This window comes from Lactuca sativa, chromosome 6, assembly GCF_002870075.4.
Source record: "Lactuca sativa cultivar Salinas chromosome 6, Lsat_Salinas_v11, whole genome shotgun sequence".
NCBI classification, from domain to species: domain Eukaryota; kingdom Viridiplantae; phylum Streptophyta; class Magnoliopsida; order Asterales; family Asteraceae; genus Lactuca; species Lactuca sativa.
Window position 1 is genome coordinate 133850257 of NC_056628.2, and position 21336 is coordinate 133871592.

The window sequence follows — 21336 nt, forward strand, 5'->3', positions numbered from 1 at the left end:
AAAATAATTAAACAACTATCAAAGGACAATCCAAAGTCGACGAGGATTGGTCGCTTGTGAGTAGTTGGAAGCATGGTATTGAATGGACCATATCGATATTATTATGAATAGAAAAAGATTCTATTAAGAATACGTTGTCATATGGAAAATATGGAAATGTATCCGTATTGGGAATGGAATATTTAAAAATCTATGACTAGATTAGAAACTTTTATGCAAGGGGTGTTCAAAGGAATGTACTTTGAGTGAGAGACATCATATCTAAGGAATTGTATTGTAACAATCTCCGATAGAGGACTTTGTAATTTCATTGGCAATAGTCTTTGTGACTTTGGTGTAGTGACATTACGAAAGGATCGTTACATAGAATGTTAGAATCTAGCATATTCGATAAGTGGAAAGAATTTGATATTTTTTCACTTATGAAAAAGGATTTGGAGTTGTGAAATGAGTATGATCGGAAATGTGTTCAATGTGATATGTTTCACAAAGTAAAAACCATAGGTAAACCTTGTGTGCATGCTAGGAGCATGGGACAAGTGTAATAATTCAAGTAAGAAGTTGATTACCCGAAACGACAAATAATGAGTAATCGATATGGTGATAAATAAAAGGTGTTTTATTTATACTCAAATGGGATTAGTATTATTCTTGTGTTTCACATTTTCATGTTTTGACTTCCAGAATAATTTAATTGGTTAAGAACAGTCAAATTATTCAAACGGGCCACAGTCGTTCATATGTTGGAAGTAGGTATGAATGAAGACTGTCGTGAATTGGTGTGTGGATTGTCTAAAGAGCATTAGACATAAGCAAATGTTTGCTGCAACGTTCATGAGTGCTTATGAATATGATTTGAGCATTGGATTAAACTCACGCTCACTTGGATCACTCCATGAATTGTATCACGAGTGATTTGTGAGATGATAACATCTTATATTCCTGAAACCGAGATGTGTGAGTTGTATCTTGCAAATCGGTTGCACATTGATAATAAGTAAACGCACTAGTAACTTGGTGTTATAAAACATATTGTTGTGTGTGATTCGGTGAGTGAGTACAAGCAAGCATTGTATCAAAGTTTATCCGTTCCTTTTATTCAAAGTAGGATAAAAGTGATATCTTTGGGCCCCTCGATGATTTAATGATGACAAACGTAAATGCTCGGCCGGGCTAGGGCTAATTTGATTTGTTCAATTAGTCTGTCGTCATAAATTAGGAATCGAGATATAGTACAAAGAGAATGATTTGAAATCATATCTCATATGATATCTAGAATGGTGGAATATATGATCCCTTATCTAAGGACACGCGTATCTGATATGATCAGAGCTGACAGCGGCTTTGGAAAACTACGATTGCAGATCAGGATCTGAAGTCATACGCATAATAGTTATCAGACTTATCCAAGTGGGAGACTGTTGGATGAGTGACGAAGTCCATAACTATTTTGGTATGTACTTGACCCGATGGTGCATGGTCCTTTTGGGTTGCCTTCACCAAAGCAACTTGATTGGTGAAATAAATAGAGAGAGAGGTTATTATGATTTAGTCATATGTTATAAGAATAATATATTAAAGGAGAAATCATATTTGGTTAATTAATATTGGTCAATAATTAATTAAGAATTAATTTTGTGATCAAATGTAATTAATTAAACTAGAGGGGCTGAATTGTAATTATGTGATAGTTACAAAATAAGGTAAGGATTATCTTAAGGATAGTTTGGACGAATTTGAGGTGATAAGGGCCTTAGAATTCGATCATGATAAGGATTCAAGGCTTATCTTATGGGTTGCTTGGTAAGCAAGCAACTAGATAAGGAAAAGGACTGAAACCCTATCTCTACACCTATATAAACTCCCTTTGGCTCATGATTTCGTCCAGACCTTCCCAAGGCATTTTAGGGACGAAATCGTATACCTCTCCTCTCTCTTTATACCTTCTCCATTTTCTCTTGGTGTTTGTAAGCCATTAGAGGGGTGACACTTGTGACCTGAACAATGAGTTTCAGAACCTAAAGAAATGAAAGATGAGCATTAATGACTATGCCACTTCTTTCACTAGGAGGATGAAGTTATTTCCATACTTGGTGCCTACTGAACTCTCCAAAATAGAGAATTTTGCTAACAGATTGTCGTCGGACTCTGGCCCAATGATCAAAATGGCAACTACCTTGAAAATAGTTGTTCGAGCAGCTAAGAATATTGATACCCAGTTAAAGGAAAAGGGTCTGGAGAGAGCTGAGGTAGGTGAAAAAAGTAATTTTGATGGATCTTTAAGGTCCAAAAAGAAAAGCAAATTCTCCAAGTCTGGTTCAAGGAAATTTAGAGGATGAGGAAGTGAAGCAAAGTGGTGCGAGAAGTGAAAAAAGAAGCACTTTAGGAAATATGGAGAAGAAGTGTCATGTTTTAAGTGTGGAAAGGCTGGGCACTATGCCAATGAGTGCACATTCTACAAAAAGTTTTGTTTTGGGTGAAATGAAGAAGGGAATATTTTGAGGGACTGCCCGAAGAAGGAGGCGACAAGGCCTAATGTTCAATCGAGGCCGAAGGCAAGAGCATTCAAGATGACTCTGGAAGTCGCAAACGACGCAACATATGTCGCTTCAAATACATTTCTTGTAAATGGATTGCCTGCCAATTGCAAGTTACTCCTTTATGTTGGATTAGTGTCTAAGTCCATAACTATTTTGGTATGTACTTGACCCGATGGTGCATGGTCCTTTTTGGTTGCCTTCACCAAAGCAACTTGATTGGAGAAATAAATAGAGAGAGAGAGGTTATTATGATTTAAGAATATGTTATAAGAATAATATATTAAAGGAGAAATCATATTTGGTTAATTAATATTGGTCAATAATTAATTAAGAATTAATTTTGTGATCAAATGTAATTAATTAAACTAGAGGGGCTGAATTGTAATTATGTGATAGTTACAAAATAAGGTAAGGATTATCTTAAGGATAGTTTGGACGAATTTGAGGTGATTAGAGCCTTAGAATTCGACCATGATAAGGATTCAAGGCTTATCTTATGGGTTGCTTGGTAAGCAAACAACTAGATAAGGATACAGACTGAAACCCTATCTCTACACCTATATAAACCCCCTTTGGCTCATGATTTCGTCCAGATCTTCCCAAGGCATTTTAGGGACGAAATCTTATACCTCTCCTCTCTTTTTATACCTTCTCCATTTGCTCTTGGTGTTTGTAAGCCATTAGAGGAGTGACACTTGTGACTCTAAGCCTTCCAAAGTCAATTCAAGGAGGAATTGGGATTGTTATTACTACATAACAATCAAGGTAACATTTTAAACCTATTCTCATGTTAATATGATTATTTGAATGCTAGAATTAGGGTTTATAGTCTTGGATAACTTGCATGTACAATAGAGAAACCTAGATCCAAGCATTAGGGTTTGTATGAGCACATAGGATGTCTTATGACTAAAACCCATCACTTTATATCACACGAATTTGGTGGAAGACTAGCATTGCCTATATATAAACTTGATAATGCTCTACTTGTAGAAGTTGCCAGTGGAAAATTCATACCTGTTAGGGATTGCATTAAAAACATCGCCATCAACCTGAACAGAAACAAATTCCACGAGATGTTACGCATTGAGTTGAATGGTCTTGAGATCGTACAGGGAATGGATTGGCTTAGTGCCAACGATGCCAAAATGCTACGCAATAAAAAGATAGTGAGAGTAAACCCACCTGGAAAAGAGTCATTTATGGTGCACGATGACAAATGTAGAGTGAATTCTGGAATCATTTCCTTGACAAAAGCCAGAAAATGTTTGTCCAATAAATGTACATCATACCTGGAATTTGTAATCGATGCAAAAAAGGAGAAGAAGGAGATACAAAGAATATCAGTGGTGTGTCACTATCCGGAAGTCTTTCCTGAAGATCTTTTTGGATTTCCCCATGATAGACAAGTGAACTTTCGAATAGACTTGTTTCTAGGATCAACACCAATAGCGAAAGCACCATACCGGTTAGCACTAATAGAGATGATGGAGCTTATGATGCAACTTCGAGAATCATTGGACAATGTTTTCATTAGACCTAGTTCATCACCCTGCAGAGCTCCGATGTTATCCGTGAAGAAGAAGGATGGAAGCATGAAGATGTGCACAGACTATAGAGAGCTGAACAAGGCAATAGTGAAAAACAAGCATCAATTGCCAAGGATCGATGACCAATTTGGTTAGCTGCCTGGTTCGAGCTATTTTTTGAAGATCTACCTCAGGTCAGGATATCTTCAGCTAAAGGTGGGAGAACATGATATTGAGAAGACCTCATTCAAAATGAGATACAGACAGTATGAGTTATTGGTTATGTCATTTAGACTAACCAATGCTCCAACAACATTTACGGATTTGATGAACAGGTTTTGTAAACCATTCCTCGATAAATCCATGATAGTGTTCATAGATGACATTTTGATTTACTCAAAGAGCCCATTGGAGAATGGAAAGCACTTGCGAGAAGTGTTAGAAGTTTTGAATAATGAGAAGCTATATGAAAAGTTCTACAAATGTGACTTCTGGATTCAAGAAGTCCAATTCATGTGTCATGTATTTCACTAAGAAGGAATAATGGTTGACCCAACAAAGATTGAAGCTGTGATGAAATGGGAACGACCAAAAAGTCCCGCTGAGGTTTGAAGCTTTTTGGGATTAGCTGGATATTACCGAAGGTTTATCCAAGGCTTTTCTTTGATAGCTGCTCCATTGACAACTTTGACCCATAAAGGAGCTACATATACATGGATTAAGAAACATGAAAAAGCATTCGAGAAATTATAGAAGAAGTTGCGTGAAGCAACAATTCTTTCTTTACATGATGGAGTTGAAGACTCTGTAATCTATAGAGATGCATCTGGAGTTGGGTAAAGTTGTTTTCTGACCCAGAGAGATAAGATTATGGCATATGCATCTCTACATTTGAAAGAGAACGAGAAGAACTACCCCGCTCATGATCTAGAGTTGGCAGCGGTAGTCTTCGCATTAAAGATATGGAGGCATTATTTTATGGCATAAAGTTCAAGCTCTTCACTGATCATAAAAGTCTCCAGTATCTCTTTGATCAAAAGGAACTGAATATGAGACAATGGAGCTGGCTAGCGTTGCTCTAGGATAACGACTATGAGATATGGTAAAGTAAATGTCATTATTGATACTCTAACTCGAAAAGTAAACTTGGAAAGAAAAAGGCCAAGAGCATTAAGAACAGAAGCTGTCTCAATGATTGTGAAAGCATTGAGAAAGCTCAGGAAGAAGCTTCGGATAAAGATGACCGAAAGGATCAACGGTTGGGCAAAACGTTGGTATTCGGTACAAATAATCAAGGATTAAAGGTATTCCAAGATAGGATTTGGGTACCTAAGATGGGAGGAATGAGAGATCTTCTGATGGAAGAAGCTCACAATACCGTGTACTCAATTCATCCCAACAACACTAAGACGTATAGGGATCTGAAACCTTACTACTGGTGGCCGATGATGAAGCTCGATGTTGTAAAGAACGTGGCAGAGTATGTAGTTTGTGTAAGAGTCAAAGCATAATATCAGAAACCGTATGGGAGTTTAGAACCATTACCTGTACCTATGGGTAAATGGGAAGTCATGACCATGGATTTGGTAACTAAACTGTCCAGGATGAAGAACAGTCACGACATGATTTGGGTAGTTATGAATCGATTCACAAAGAGTGCACACTTCATAGCTTCCAATGAGAGATGGTCTATGGATAAGCTTGCAAATGCTTATGTGAATGAGGTAGTAAGACTTCATGGTGTACCTTTACCGATTATATCACATCATGATAGTCATTTCACATCAAGGTTTTGGAGGAGTCTACAAGAGGAAATGGGTATGAAGCTGTGTTTAAGTACAGCCTACCATCCACAGACTAATGGTCAAAGCGAAAGAATGATTCAAACACTAGAAGATATGTTAAGAGCATGTACCCTAGAATTCTAAGGTAATTGGGATGAGCATTTAACCCTGGTAGAGTTTTCCTACAACAATAGTTATCATTCAAGCGCTAACATGGCAAATTATCAAGCTTTGTACGGTCAGAAGTGTCGTACGTCATCTTGTTGGCTTGAGGCTGGAGAAAAGCTGCTTATGGGAGCCAAGATAGTCCATCATACTTCTAAAAAGTTGAAAGTGATTAGAGAAAGAATATTGACAGCTCAAGATCGCCAAAAGAGCCATGTTGACACGAAGCGACGACCGATGGCATTCAAAGTTGGAGATTCGGTATTGCTCAAAGTCTCAGCATGGAAAGGACTTATAAGATCCGAAAAGAGAGGAAAGTTGAGTCCAAGATTTATTAGACCATTCAAGGTTCTTCAGAGGATTGGGAACAAAGCTTACAAGCTGCAATTTCTAGAGGAACTAGATGGACTTCATAACACTTTCCATGTGTGTTATTTAAAGAAGTTCATGGGAGAAGTTGTCGATATAATTCCACATTTGCATTTAAGGATGGATCAAAATAAGAGGTTAATCGAATAGCCTGAAGCAATTGTTGACCGTCAAACAAAGTAATTGCGACGTAAGATGGTGGATTAGTGCTTGTGCGATGGAAACATACAAATGGGCGGAACCTCACCTGGGAGGGAGACAGAGAGTGACATGATGAGTCGCTATCCACATCTGTTTGCTAATGCATGATGTAATAATTGGGGTCGACAATTGTACCCTATTTGACGTTATAAAGAAGAATTATGTGACTATTTTGTGTATCATGATTATTATAATATAATAAAATAGAAAAAATTAGTCGAATCGTTCATAAATCGTAAATATAAGTGCGCCAAAACATATATATATATATATATATATATATATATATATATATATATATATATATATATATATATATATATATATAATATTTAGAAAGTGCATGTCGTCTAAATCCCAAAAATATAAATTCTGTCAAAATCCGAATCCGTATGAATTATATATGATTTTTATAAGATATGGTTATTTTTTATTTTCTGCATATCAAAATCCATTTTTTTTTTTTTAACTTTACATGAAATGAGGATATTATTTACATTCGATGGCTCTGTTAAGATAATGCGTGATAGTTACCGAATATAACAGTCTGATTATAATCAATTGTAAGAATTATCTTTTCAAATGCTTTAAATGTTTTTAATATGTACCAACATAAGAGTCAGATAATTTTTACAATGGAAGTGTGGGATGGAAAACGAAGAGTGTTTTGAAAATAATTTCCTTAAATGCCTTAAAAAGAACCTAGATTGGATAACCCTTATCATTCCTTGAAGTATTGAACCCTATAGTTTATGCGTCTTTTGAGGTTAGGAGGGAACTTTTGTTATACCCACAATTTATTATCACTGTCAAAGTATTGATGATATGGTGGGCCTCAAAGTAAAATCCACGCCTAGTCAATATATATGTTAGAACTGGTATATCAAACAACTTAAAGAAATTTACAATTCAAAGTCAAATCCTAGTCAAGTTTAACTCGTAATCAAGAACCAAACAAGTTAAATATGAAGAGTTGATCAAAACGAAGAAGATATGTGGTATAGTAAGATTGCTCCCTCGATAGTGGAATCATAGGGATAAGCTTGGATTTACTGTCCATAATGGAGCTTATCGCGTTTACAGGACGAGTTCGGAAAAACAAGAAGGGATTAGTCCAGCTAAGTTTTTATAAATGAATATTTGTTAAATAATTTTTTTAAAAATATGTTGTTTTCACAAATTTAATTCAACGTAAAAATTATTTGCTCAAACTTGATTTGACCTAATTAAATATAATTATGAATCGTTAATATAAAGTTGTCTAGGTAGTGATTTCATTGGAGCTTCCGCGTTGTGAAATTTGATCATGTGACAAAAAAAGAGTGAAGTGTTTTGATAAAGTTTAAATATATAGTTTCCTTAATCTTGTTTTAGTTTTTAATCTATGTTCCTTTTTATGTCATCTACATCTTTCCATATGTATGTAATGTTTTATTGTTTTTGCTTATTTAAGGGCAAGTAAGGTTTAAGCATACGGAGATTTGTTAGATTCCATTTATGCATCTTATATGGTAGTTTTTATTAGCATTTAGGATCATATGGTGTACATTTGCATGTCATTTATTTTGTAACATCCAATAAAATTCATAAAAATTTAAAACTTTTTCAAGCATCCAAAAACCATTATTTATTACAAAATGTTTTCAAAATAGTTTCATATTAGAGAATCCTTGAAATCAAAATCATAAAATGTGAGGGGTGCACGATGAAGTCTTCGCCTTCCCGAGTTCATCCGAAGTACCTGAAACAAAATCCAAAATTGTAAGCCCGAAGCTTTGTGAGTTCCCCCAAAATACCAACGCCATAAAAACAGAAAAATATCATAACAAACCACATCCATATAGAATCATTCGTATGACTAGACCACCCTCATCTGGCCTTCAGTCTATCTGGACCAGTCTCAGAACCTTCAGCTTGTCTGGTCCGCCCTCTCGGGCCTTCAGCCCGTCTAGACCGTTCTCCGAGCCTTCGACGTAACTGGTATGCCCCGATGCGCCTTCGGTCTATCCACCTGCAATCACACAATGAACACATAAATATCATATGCTAGCTAGCATGTGCAAACAGTCATACAAATCTACAGATCACTAATCAAAGCATCATCTTATATACCAGGATACCGATCTAACAAATCACAAAATATAGCATCATCCTATATACCAGGATACCGATCTAATAGATAACTAACATAACATCATCCTATAACCAGAATACAATCCAAAAAGGGTCGGCATTGGTGCCTTCGACCCTATTAGTGTAGTGAGGAAAACTCACCTCATAAGTAGTGCTAAACTGGACAGAAAGTCTCCGACCGCTGTCTCACCGAAAATCCCGAACTATCTAAAACAACAAATACTAAGTCAAAATTTGCAATTTCAATCTTGACCATGGTCCAACATAGAGTAATAGTCCATTCTATCCTTTCCTTCAGTTGGGCCAAGGCCCAACTCCAAATTCTTAAATACAAAATCCCAGTATACAAGGTCCATAATTAGCACAATCTCCAAATTGGGCCCAAATCCCTTATTGGGCCTTACCTAAAGATTTGGACCCCTATTTGGTTCATAATTACTCTTATCTAGATGATCTAGGAGAGCCCAAGCATCAAGTCCTAATAGATTTCCCAATACCGAAGCCAAAAATAGCGAAGCCCAACAGTCTGAGTATGCGGGGCGTACTCAACTGTATGCTCGGCATAAACGCTTTGACCAGAAAATGGGATGTTGACCACCAACGCCTGGCTTACACCTTGGTATGCCCAGCACACGCTCTGGCCATGCAAAACTTCATTAAGTTCTTAATACACCTCATATAGACGTCCCACGTTAGATCTATACTTAAAAAGCAGTTCCAAACAATAAAGTATCCAAATTTATGGTTATACATGCCATAAAAGTCCATAAATGCAAAACCCTTTTTTGTCTTAACCATTTAAGACCTTTATAGCTTGCATGAAACCACTAAATGGAAAAAGACAACATTTTATGGTTCAAAACACTCTAAGTCTTCTGAAAGGACAGATCCTTTGGTCTTAGAGTAACTTAACTCATCAAGACCAATAAAAGGAACTCATTTACTCATAAAACTTCCATGCAAGATCTATAGGGAAATATAAAGGCTTTTTACCTTCTAGAGCTTCCCCAAGGGATGAATGTCACATATCCAAAGCTTGAATCCTCATCAATTCTCTTCAAGGAGTCTCTTCTTCTTCTTCTTCTTCTTGTTCTTCTCAACCAAAGGAACTCTCACACACTCAAACTCTCTCACACACACAAGGATAGGGTTTGGAAAATGTCTCAACAGTATGGAGGCTGAAAGTGTTGGGAGAAATGAGCTATAAGGATACTTATATATCACCCAAATCCTAAATATTAAGGTTTTCATCTAATGTGAGTACACAACGTACACAAGTGTATACCCCGCTTACCATGGCATACCTAGTATGATCAGCATACGTTTATGTACACGCATTGTACTACTCTTGATTCAAAATTCTGTTATTAGCCATTAGGGAATCTCATGGCTATATCCTCCCAACCCCAAGGACTAAAAATGACAATGATAATAATGAGGGAAAGATTCGAAAATACCTGCAAAATCTCGGAATTTTACAATTCTCCCCCACTTGATCTAGACTTCATCCTCGAAGTCTGCTATAGCAAACAGGTAAGGATAATGCTCCCGCAACTTCGACTCCGACTCCTAAGTCCACTCGGATTCCTTATGATGTGTGACAACCCAAAACTTCTACCTGATACATTGAGACAATTAATCTAAGTTAAACTTATCTTTGTTAACTCCTAGCATGGATTAGGGTTTTTTAAGCATTCTAAGCTTGGTACAACCAAGGTCCAGATTAGGAATTACTCAGCTAGTCGTATAAGGACGAAATTTGGCCATACACCCCTTTTGGAGGAGTTTGCGGCCGTACACACCCCTCATGGCCACACATCCACCCCTATATAAAGGGTAGACCCCTTTCCTTTCATTCCTTTAACACCTTTGCGGCACACAACACAATTTCTCTCAAGATTCTTCAACTGCAAACCCTCCCAAGGCTTCAAAAACGTGAGTAATCCATCCATTAACTTGTTGTGCTTGAGGAACCACTTAATCTAAGCCTAAAATCATTGACCCCGTCATATTCTTCATCTCTTTGAGGGAGTATGGCCGCACACCCACACGAGGTGGCCTCACACTCCTAAAAGATCCTCCAAAGTGAGAGTTAGACTTCCATATTCGAGTTGGACATGAACCTAGCTTTGCTACACCTTGGATTTGGCTTTTTCGACATCATCATGGAGGGTGTACGACCGCACACACCCATGTGCGGCAGCACACTCCCATGTACGACCATACACACACCCTAGGACCACAAACTCAATTCTAAAACCCTAAACTTGTACTACAACTAAGTGTGGACCTAGAACACTTCATGTATGCTAGTATGGACCTTGAGAACACCTCAAAAGCACCTTCCACCATGAGTGTATGGCCCCACACCAATTGGGCCGCACACCCATGGCCGTTTATGCCTATAAGGTGGCCACACACCTCCCTCATGCAGTCCATTAAGGTTCTAGCACTTAGTGTAGGTAGTCCCAAGTTCTTAGAGTGGTTCTCCATCACATTTAGTAGAGAAATACCTTCATTGACTCCTTTATGTGTCATTACATGTTAATTAGGATCCAATTGTGTTCAAGGCTTCACTTGAACATCCGACATCGCGTATCGATCTTTCATTCAAATCGCTCAGGGTGAGTTCATACCCCTACGTTTCCGTGTTTTTAATGTTTTCAGGGGGGGAATACAAGCCAAACTCAAAGTATTTTATTAAATTTTAAAGTTATTAATACAATCCAATGATTTCCATGTTTAACAATATATTCGAATATTTTATCCCTTTTTGTAATATGTTGTGCATAAGGGAAACTTTTAATTTGGAAGTCTAACTTCATAGCTTTCAGAAAGGTTCTTACAAAGCATTTTCCATATCAACTCTAATAAACTATAATGGGTATAGTTTGGGATAACTCTTTAGGCAGTTTCTACCAAATCAAATTTCGTGGATGAATATGTATAAACTATGGCAGATTTAGTTTATGTAATATATTTTCTCAGGAGTATAAAGTACATTTATTCAAGGATAAATACTGTTTTATACTGTCTCTAGCTTGTAAACTAGATTATACAGAATTGTGAGGCTCCACTTAAATACTGTACCCTTATGTGTACAGGGATAAATCCTTTTACTATAACCAGAGTCTCCTGGAGCGAAAGCATGAGATTTGTGAATAGATCTATTCGGGACTGACAATCCTACATCAGAACTTCTAGCTATAGTTAGGAAGGCATGTCTGGGTGAATAAATGTCATTTAGCATAACGCCTAAAGAACGTTATAAAGCACTCTTGGTCATATCAAGCATGGTTGTACGACTCACAAATAAGTATAAACTAATTTTGGTTTACGGACTCTACTCTTCATTGTTTTATTTTGAATAATAAAACTACTTTCATAAATACACTGATAGTAATTAGAGATTTTTAAACTTGCATCTCTACCTCTAGGACGGATAACCTGTTTTTTAGTGAAAATATAGGATTTTCCCTAGATAACTCGGCTTTTCATAAACATATTTGTTTTTACATGTAACTAATGGATATTGATATTCATTCCATGACTCCTTGGATTCTACATACCTTGTATGAATCGAGAAGTCAGGGAAGGAATGGGTTTTCAAACACGCTTTTCATAAGAAAATATAGGATTTTCTTGAGGAACACTTTTTAAAAGGATCACAAAAACATTTTCCACCAAAACTAAATGCTTATGAACTCACCAGCTTTATTTTGATATTCTCTCAAAACTTCTTGTATTCTCAGGGAATTAGTAGACAGGTACTTTCAGGAGATTGGAGAAGTCGGAGCGTTAGAGTCACGTCTTTCTATTTTACTTTGGATATGTACAAAAATATGTACTAAGACACTGTAAACCTTATTCATATATGTATTCAATGTTTGGTTATGTTTACTATGCTTGTTATGATACAATTGTTGTGATACTATGCATGACATCCTCTGCCCCAGAATGTTTCCGCCGTTCCGGTTTTGGGGTGTGACAACTATAAAAACTATAAACACTAAGGGGCCTAAGTGCTCTAAACTAAAAGTATACTTCCGCAATATAATACTTTTTATAAAAAGTATAAAAGTATACCTAAGTACCTGAATCAGTGTCATAAGTAGAACAAAACAAAAGTATTAGGATGTTGGACATCGTGGTTAAACCTGGGCAATTATGTAATCATGTCTAGGATCAATATAGCCTGATCAATTATATTCATTCGAGACATGACCAACATGTGCTTGGGAGTGAATGTGGTGTTGCAGCAAGCCTAAAACTTACCTAGATAACAAAAGAATTCTAGAATCAAACGTAAGGGTTAAAATAGTATAGCAGTATTTTAGGATACTATAACGACCGAACTAGAAACTTACCCAAGAATCCATTCTTCAAGAATCAAGCATGTAGCTATAATACATTGGAAGTATTATTAGAGTCGATGCCTATTAACTATCCCTTTACCCTTATCTCGCGTAGATAGCATGGCCGGATTCCATCTCCCTGGCGACCCATACTTTCCCAACCAAGGAAAAACTGGATGGCTTGAGGCAGAGCCAAAAGAAAACCATGAAATTCCTTTGGACGATGACTTCACTGAACGGTTTCCTAAAGAGACTGACTTAGAACCTGAAGTCGAGAACCTGCCTCTAATAGCCTCGATACAAAATCCTAACCCCTGACCTGAGTTCGAAGGCCCAACGCCTATGTGGGTTGGAAGCCTGGATAGGTGGAGTCACAAACAAGGACAACCCACCCGTAAAATAGGGATCGCCGGTTCTACAATGTGAACGAGGGAGGCTCTGCAGACAGGGCACTTCCAATCATAGTCTGCCGAGTGGCCCGCAACGTCGAACTAAACATGGCAGCCATTCGGCGAACCCTTGAGCTTAAGGTAGAGTCGGATGCCAGCACAAACCGCATTCACTATCTTGAAGATGCTCACGGGAGAACTATGAGAGACAATAAAGCTCTGCAACAAGAGATAGCCACCACTCGGGCTGAGGTCACAGAGCTCCGAGCACGCCAGACAATATACGAGAGCCACCTACTTGACATGGAGTGCCAGCTGGCTAACTTAAGGATCCGTCCGAGGAGTGCCAGTCACCGATAGGAGAATACTCTACACATCCTTCCTTTTAGTCTAAGGGATAATTTTCATATCTATGTGCTTAGTAGTTCCTTTCCATAAACATCTCTGTCTTTCATGTTGCCAATATTTTTCTCTTTATTTTTATGACTTAGACCTACTTTTAGGTCAAGAGTCCTGCAAAATGTGTAATCTCAGTTCCAGCTATAGTGGCAACAAGCATATATCCGTTAAAGATCATCATTGTCAAAAGTCTATCTTAGATCGATAGCACGCAAATTAAGCAACTTTATGAAAGTCCCGTCACTATTTTGTATTCAAAATATGTATCTTAGGATGTACTTAGACCATCATTCCTTTTCCCCATCGATTTCATATCAGTCTCCATGAAAAGCTTCGATGTCATAATGGGCATGAGATGGTTAAGCCCCATATCGTGATGATGTCCTTTGTACTCGAAAGGGTGACTCATCTCAATCTTTCCCTTTGACAAATTCCTCACTATCTATAGTGATAAAATTTGTTCGAACCTTCGTATCATTTCCTGCGCCAAAACCCAGAAGTATCTGTGAAAAGGGATGCCATGCATTCCTGGATCATGTGGTTAATGAGACGCAAAAATTTAAAGGCCTCGAGAGCATCCCCGAAGTTTGCAACTTTCCTAATGTCTTCCCCAAAGGCATTCCAGGGATTCCTTCCGAGTGCTAAGTTGAATCCCGTATCGACTCGACCCCCGAGACTACCCTTATAGCTAAATCTCCATAGCGTCTAGAGCCGATGAACAAATGAGAATTATCCAGCCAACACAATGAGCTGAACAACAAGAAGTTTGTAAGTTTATTGTATGTAAACTTTATTGCGATTAAATCTTTATTTATTCATGCTAGGATCACATCATCAAGATGTGAGTCGAATCAATGGGAGTCAGATAGCAAAACAGGAAATCTTAGTACATAGATAAACATTTAGGATACATCCAAAGGTAACCATTGTTGCTCACAAGCTTCTTTTCTTATCATTTAGCAGAATCATGCCTCCGAAGAAACGTAACCAACCCACACATAAGACACCAATCCTCCAGATGGACTCAACTACGTTCCAAGCTACGGTCACAACAACGCTTGCAACCACCCTAGCTGTTCTTAACACCAACAACACAAATGTGGGTGGAAGTGTTAATGCCAATCCAAATCTTGGTGTTAACCAATCTTAACAACAAGTGCCTATTAGAAAGGACATACCTAATCTTCAACCTAATGTCCTAAAATGAAAGTTCAAAGGAAGTTGTTCAACCTAAAGACCTATTGAGAGGAAGTGAATTAGGACAGTCATTACCCCAGTCAGCCCCGCTGTTCCAACACCAACCACACCCTTCTTGGGAAATCTCCCGCACTGCAGCAAATGCAACTACCATCATCATGGAGTCTGTTGAGTTCTGTATTGCACTAGATGCAATAGGAAGGTGCACACTTCCCGCCGTTGTAAGACCCTAGTCAAGTTCATCACTCCAACTACCAATATGGGGGCAAGTCCAACATGTTACCTCTGTGGAAATGTAGGAAATTTCAAAAGAGACTGCCCAACAGAGAAGAACAATGAGGAAATAGGAGGAGTCTGACCTCAGAAAATGAGGAAGCATCAAAGGACCCTGCCATATTTTAGGTACATTTTTGAAAACACCAATAATTGTTCATAATTGCGATTACTTTCTCGTCCAGATTAAATCACGAAATTCTTATAAAGTTTAAGGCTAGAATGAGCAAATTATGATAGTTTAGTGAAAACACTAAGGTCAGTGGTAGATATACATGACTTGTATACACCAAGCGAGTATAGTAAGATCTAGCAAGAATCATTTCATAAAAATTTCATGATTCTGAAGTATCAAAACCATCGTACTTGCGGTACCCTACCATTTTGTCACACCCCGAAAACCGAAGGCGGAAACATTTCCAGTGCAGACTCCACGTTGAGTATCAAATCCAATGCACATAGTAAGCAAAGTAAACAACCATTACATTACATATATAAAAGTTTACATTTGTTTCAAAAGTAAATTCTACAATTGTGATACATAGAATATATTAACAAAATGAGACGAGTCTTCTACGCACTCCGTCTTCGCCAAAAGAAATCGTCGGGTACTTGTCTAATGCGAACCTGAGAATACAAGCGGTTTGAAAATCAGCATAAAGTTGGTGAGTTCATAAGGGGTTAGTTTTCTGGAAATCTACGAGTTCCTTTAGTTTCCTGAAAACATGGTTATCCAAGAAAATCCCATATTTTCTTAAAAGTTGGTTACCAAATCCAAAATGTAATTATAAAACATGTACACTAAAAACATGATTGTTCTTGTCAATTGTAAAGTTTAGTTATCTAAATTGTTACACGTTTCTGGTTACGTACTACTATTACCCAGGAAAATCCTATATTTTCCTACATGTGTGTGTGTGTGTGCGAATTTGTTACCGATTTTGATTATGTTTAATGTTATCCCTAGGAAAATCCCATATTTTCCTAAATGTGTGTGTGTGAAGTCTCTTGAAAGTTTGATTATCCTTAAATGTACATTAGTTTTAACACATTTATAAAACTAATAATTAAGTGTAAAGTGTTCATAATCTTGATTGCGACTCCTTAACCATACTTTAGACTAGATATGACTCGAGCCAGGGCCAGTATCCTTTTTATGACTTTCTTCACCCTTGAACCTTTCGGTTCGGCTGTAGCTAGCAGCCAGGTGCGGGATTGTCAGTCCCGTATAGAACTATACACTCAAGTCACGTTCTCCCTCCTGGAGATTCTGGTTACAGGGGTAGTCCTCCACTCTCTCGTGCCAAGGAAGTGTTACAGAGGACGTGTCTCCAATCTTTACGATTACTCTTTACTTCTCATGCCTAGGGAAGTAGTATCTATGACTAACTAAGTTCTAATGGTGCCTGTCCTTTACACTCGAGCCTACGTGTTTTATTAAGGACATTACAAATGTTTTATGTTTTCTAATGGTGTCTGTCTTTTACACTCGAGCCTAGGGTGTTTTATTACAGACATTACAAATGTTTTATAATCTCTATCAATATAAGTGTGAACAATCAATTGTGAAGTATACAACATAACAGTATATAATAAGAATTGAAAATCGGTTTGAACAAACAGCTCTACAAGCTAAAACAGTTTTTTAGTAGGTTTTCAATTCTTAAAAGTGTGCGAATTATGAAACCATTTAAATGAAATAATGAATTTAAGTACAAGATATCCTTGTACTTTTGCTTGTATTCCCCCTTTGAAAACATTGAAAAACCATTGAAAAAGGGTAGGGGTATGAACTCACCGGTTGAGAAACACGTCAGTTTGGATCCTAAACGTCAGTTCTGGGTTCACGAAAGCACAAGATTCCTATGGATTATGAAATGATACACATTTGTATCTAATTAGGACTTAATTAATTTATTTGTTAAGGATATACACTTCTAGTTGCGGAAACACTCCATTACAAGTGTTTGGAAGGACCCGGGTGGCATTTAAGGACTTGTATGACTAGTGAATGGAGTTTACTCTTCAAGAGTAAACTCCTTAAGGAGTTTACTGCCCTAAACACCCCATCCACATGAGTTCACGGCCGTGAACTCATGGAGGGTGCTTTTGGGTGCAAAATAACTTCATAACAATCGGGAATAAATGCTAGACTTAGATTTTAGGCTTTGGAAGGAATTAAAACTCACTTAGGGACCATTTTTTGGAGTTTCCGGCAGTAAACTTGGAGTTTACGGCCGCAAACTCCCCCCTCACATCCAATCCTTAATGATTTGGGTCTTAATAAATCGCATGTGATTCCAACGATTTTTCCCAAGCCTTGTATGGATTTTAGGGGACTTTTGGCATGATTTTTGGAGTTTACGGCCCATGAACCCCCTCATGGCCGTGAAATCAATAGAAAGGGTGTTTTTATATGTTTTAGGCTTCTAAATTGATGGCAGACACTTCCAGAATTTTTCCCAAGGTTTGAGGTGTGTTTAAGTGGCATGTTAACACATCTAGAGGAGTTTACTCCCGAAGAATATGAGTTTACAGCCCAAGCATGTTCTTGGGCAGTAACCTCAAGTTTACACCTCTAAATTAATGTTCAATGTGTTCTAAGACCAATTCCATAATTCTACAAGTCGTATCTAAGCCTTATTGGTGTTTTGGAAGGGTTTAAGGGCATAAAAACCCCTTTTATAAGTGTTTACGGACCAAACATGCTCCAGGGCTGTAAACACATGAACAAGGCTCTAAATCATGGTTTGAGGCATTCTAAGTCCATTCCATTAGGTCATCTGGCCATATATAAGGTCTAATTGTGTTTTGGAAGGGTTTTGTTGCTCAAAAACCCCATTTATATGAGTTTATGGCCTAGGAATTTTCTAGAGCCGTAAACTCATGATAGTGGTCCTAATCCATGGTTTAAACTCGAATTTGAAGGCTAGATAGGTTGTATAACAAGTTAGGGAAGATACCTTGGTGATTAGAAGCCTTAAATTTGAGGTTTCGGACCCTTAAACTTGGTTGAGGAGAGAGGTTAGAGAGAGAGAGAGAGAGAGAGAGTTGTGAGATGAAGCAAAATCTTCAAACGGAAGCTTGGATCACTTTAAATAGTGTCTATGTTCGGGACACGGTGGAATTCTATCCGATACCGGTGTTAGACGGGGCTTTTGGTCGCACCCGATCAAGTTGCCGTAACTCGATATGGTTGATTCTAGAAATGTTCCGTTCTTTAATATGAGGTGTTAGAATGAGTTCTAAAGGTATTAGAACACCCATTAAGTCATAATATAAAATAGACATTAATGACTTAATTAAATGATGAAATCGAAAACGAAATTGGTAACGGCGATTGGATTATCGAAATGAGTTATGAAAAGGGTTACAAGCAGTGATACAAATTTAGGGTTGTTACATTATCCCCCCGTTAGAGGGAATTTCGTCCCGAAATTCAAAGATTTGAACACAGATCGCGAAGTGAAAAGAGATATGAGGATGAATCTATTGCTTCGGGTCTTCATGCTCCCAAGTGGAATCGGGTCCTTGCTTTACATTCCAGCGAACCCTCACTGTCGGGATGCGGCTTTGTTTCGAACGGTCAATTTATCAATCCATGATCTCAATTGATTCATCCTTGAAGGTTCGGACTTCCGTTGGTTTCGATCTCATCAAGGGATTTCTAGGGTTTCGTCAGGTCGGCACTCCTTACGAACAAAGATATGGAATACCAGATGGTTGCTGCTGAGTTCTGAAGATAGCTCGGAGAGGGCTACGGAATCGATTCCTAATGAGGATCTCCAAGGGTCTAATGTTCTACGAGTTAAGTTTTCCGTACTTCCCAAGGCGTACTATGTGTTTCCAGAGTAAGACTTACAACAAGTGGGTACATTTTCACGTGGCAGAGTAACTAAGGGTCCGATGGTCCTAAAGAAACTTCTACGTGTGTCTACGATCATAGCCGGCGGGACCCAAGAATTGACGGGTTTCCATGGGTATCCTCGGTGCCGACTAATTATTTATTGCTTTTAGTTTTTGGAAAGGTCCACAAGTATGACTGCTTTGCTTGTCCACTTTAACGGAAAGTGGTTTGACCGAAGGGCACCACTACTATCTCGTAGTGATCGTATCAAGTCCTGGTTGCTGTCTTGGACACATCGTCCTCACTAAGGTTTTGGCTAGGAGGTAATTCCAGGGATTTAAGTCGATGCGAGACTTAACTACACATTCGGAGGGAAATTCTCAGGAAATCTTCGGAAAAAGGTATCGGGGAAGGAGTTGCGGACTTCTCGTTTCTCGATGATCACATGGACGAGGAATACATGGGAAAAATTTTTAAGGTTTGATGCATGAAGATCATGATGTTGGATTAATGTCTAAGTCCATAACTATAATTGGTAAGACTTGACCCGACCCGACATGGTCCATTTGGGTTACATACCATCATGCACTTGGATAGACTATAATGAGAGAAATAAGACACTTATGGTTATTAATATATTATAAGTTCTAGTATATTAATAATAAGAATAATAAGATTATTTAATTAGTATTGATCAAGAATTAATCTAGGATTAATTAAGTGATCAAAAGAAGACTAATTAAATATATGGGTTGATTGTGTAAATCATCCATACTTGTATAGTGGGCTAATGCTCCATGGATAATCAAGTTGGGCTAAAACCCATAGGATGGTCCATGGATGCTCCATGGTGTCTTTGTACCCATGGATCATGGAAATGAAAGGCCTTGTGAATTAGGGCTTACATGGTGTAACCCTAACTATATAAGCATCTTATTCTTGACCAAATCGGTCACTAGAGTGTAAAGTGAAAGGGCTAGCCGATTTCATGAGTTGTAGAATTCTCTCAAGTTATTCTAAGTGTTTTGGAGATTGTGATTCCATTTTAGGCTTCCACACTATTGGGGCTAGGCACTCAAGCTTCATGAAGACTTTCTACATCAAAGAGGTATGTATTCTATCTTGTTACATTCATTGTTTTGTATGCTAGATTAGGATAATACCTTGGAAGTTCTTATTTGCATGTATAATAGAGAAAACATAGATCCAAGGTATTTAGGGTTGCATGTACACCTAGGAGTGTTAGAATGCTGAAAACCCAACAGTGGTATCAGAGCCTAGGCTTGTTTTCTTGTTATACCTGCAATAGAAGCTGAAAAAACGAATTTGTTGTTGTCTGATCATCAGACTCGGCGAGTCCATCAGAGGACTCGGCGAGTCCATGCCTAAAATGTGATCAATTCGATCCAACTCGCCGAGTTGGTTCATGCACTCGATGAGTTGGACCCCCAGACAGCATATTTTCGAGTTTTTTGGCTAGAAATGGACTAGGAACATTACCCTAAGTTGTTTTTGAACTTATAAACTTGTTTTTGATGTGGTAATGTTCATGCTAATCCATTTTCAAAGATAATTGTCAATAGATTCATGTTTTGTATTAGTTTAAGGCTTAGACTAATTACATGAAAAAGTTTGATTTGAATTATCTTGTACTTATGAGTTGCTTAGACTAATAGAAAAGTTAATTGAAATAGTTGTTTTCAATCCATTTTAATCTAAGAGTTGAGTATAAAATGTGTTTGTGTAACTTGTCCTTAAGTTACATGAAGAGTCACATTAAAGACTCATAAAATTCATAAGAGTTGGCAATGGTTACAAAATGAAGAGTCTTGTGTCATTGAATAATTTTTTATGACTCCATAACTTGTCCTCAAGTTATGGAAGTTCAAGAGTCACTTCATTAAAGAAAAATATGTAACCATAATTAAATTCATAAGTTATAAAATAAAAAAAAAATTAGTTCTTTTATTAGTTTAAAGTCTTCCATAACTTGTCCTCAAGTTATGGAACTTGAAGAGTTTTTGGATTAAAACTACTTTAAACACATAAGTTATGGAATTAATTAGTTTTGAATAGTTTCAAAACTTGCCCTCAAGTTTTGGAATTTGAAAAGTTTTCCTTATGAATACTTTAATTCCAAGTTAGCCCTTAGAAT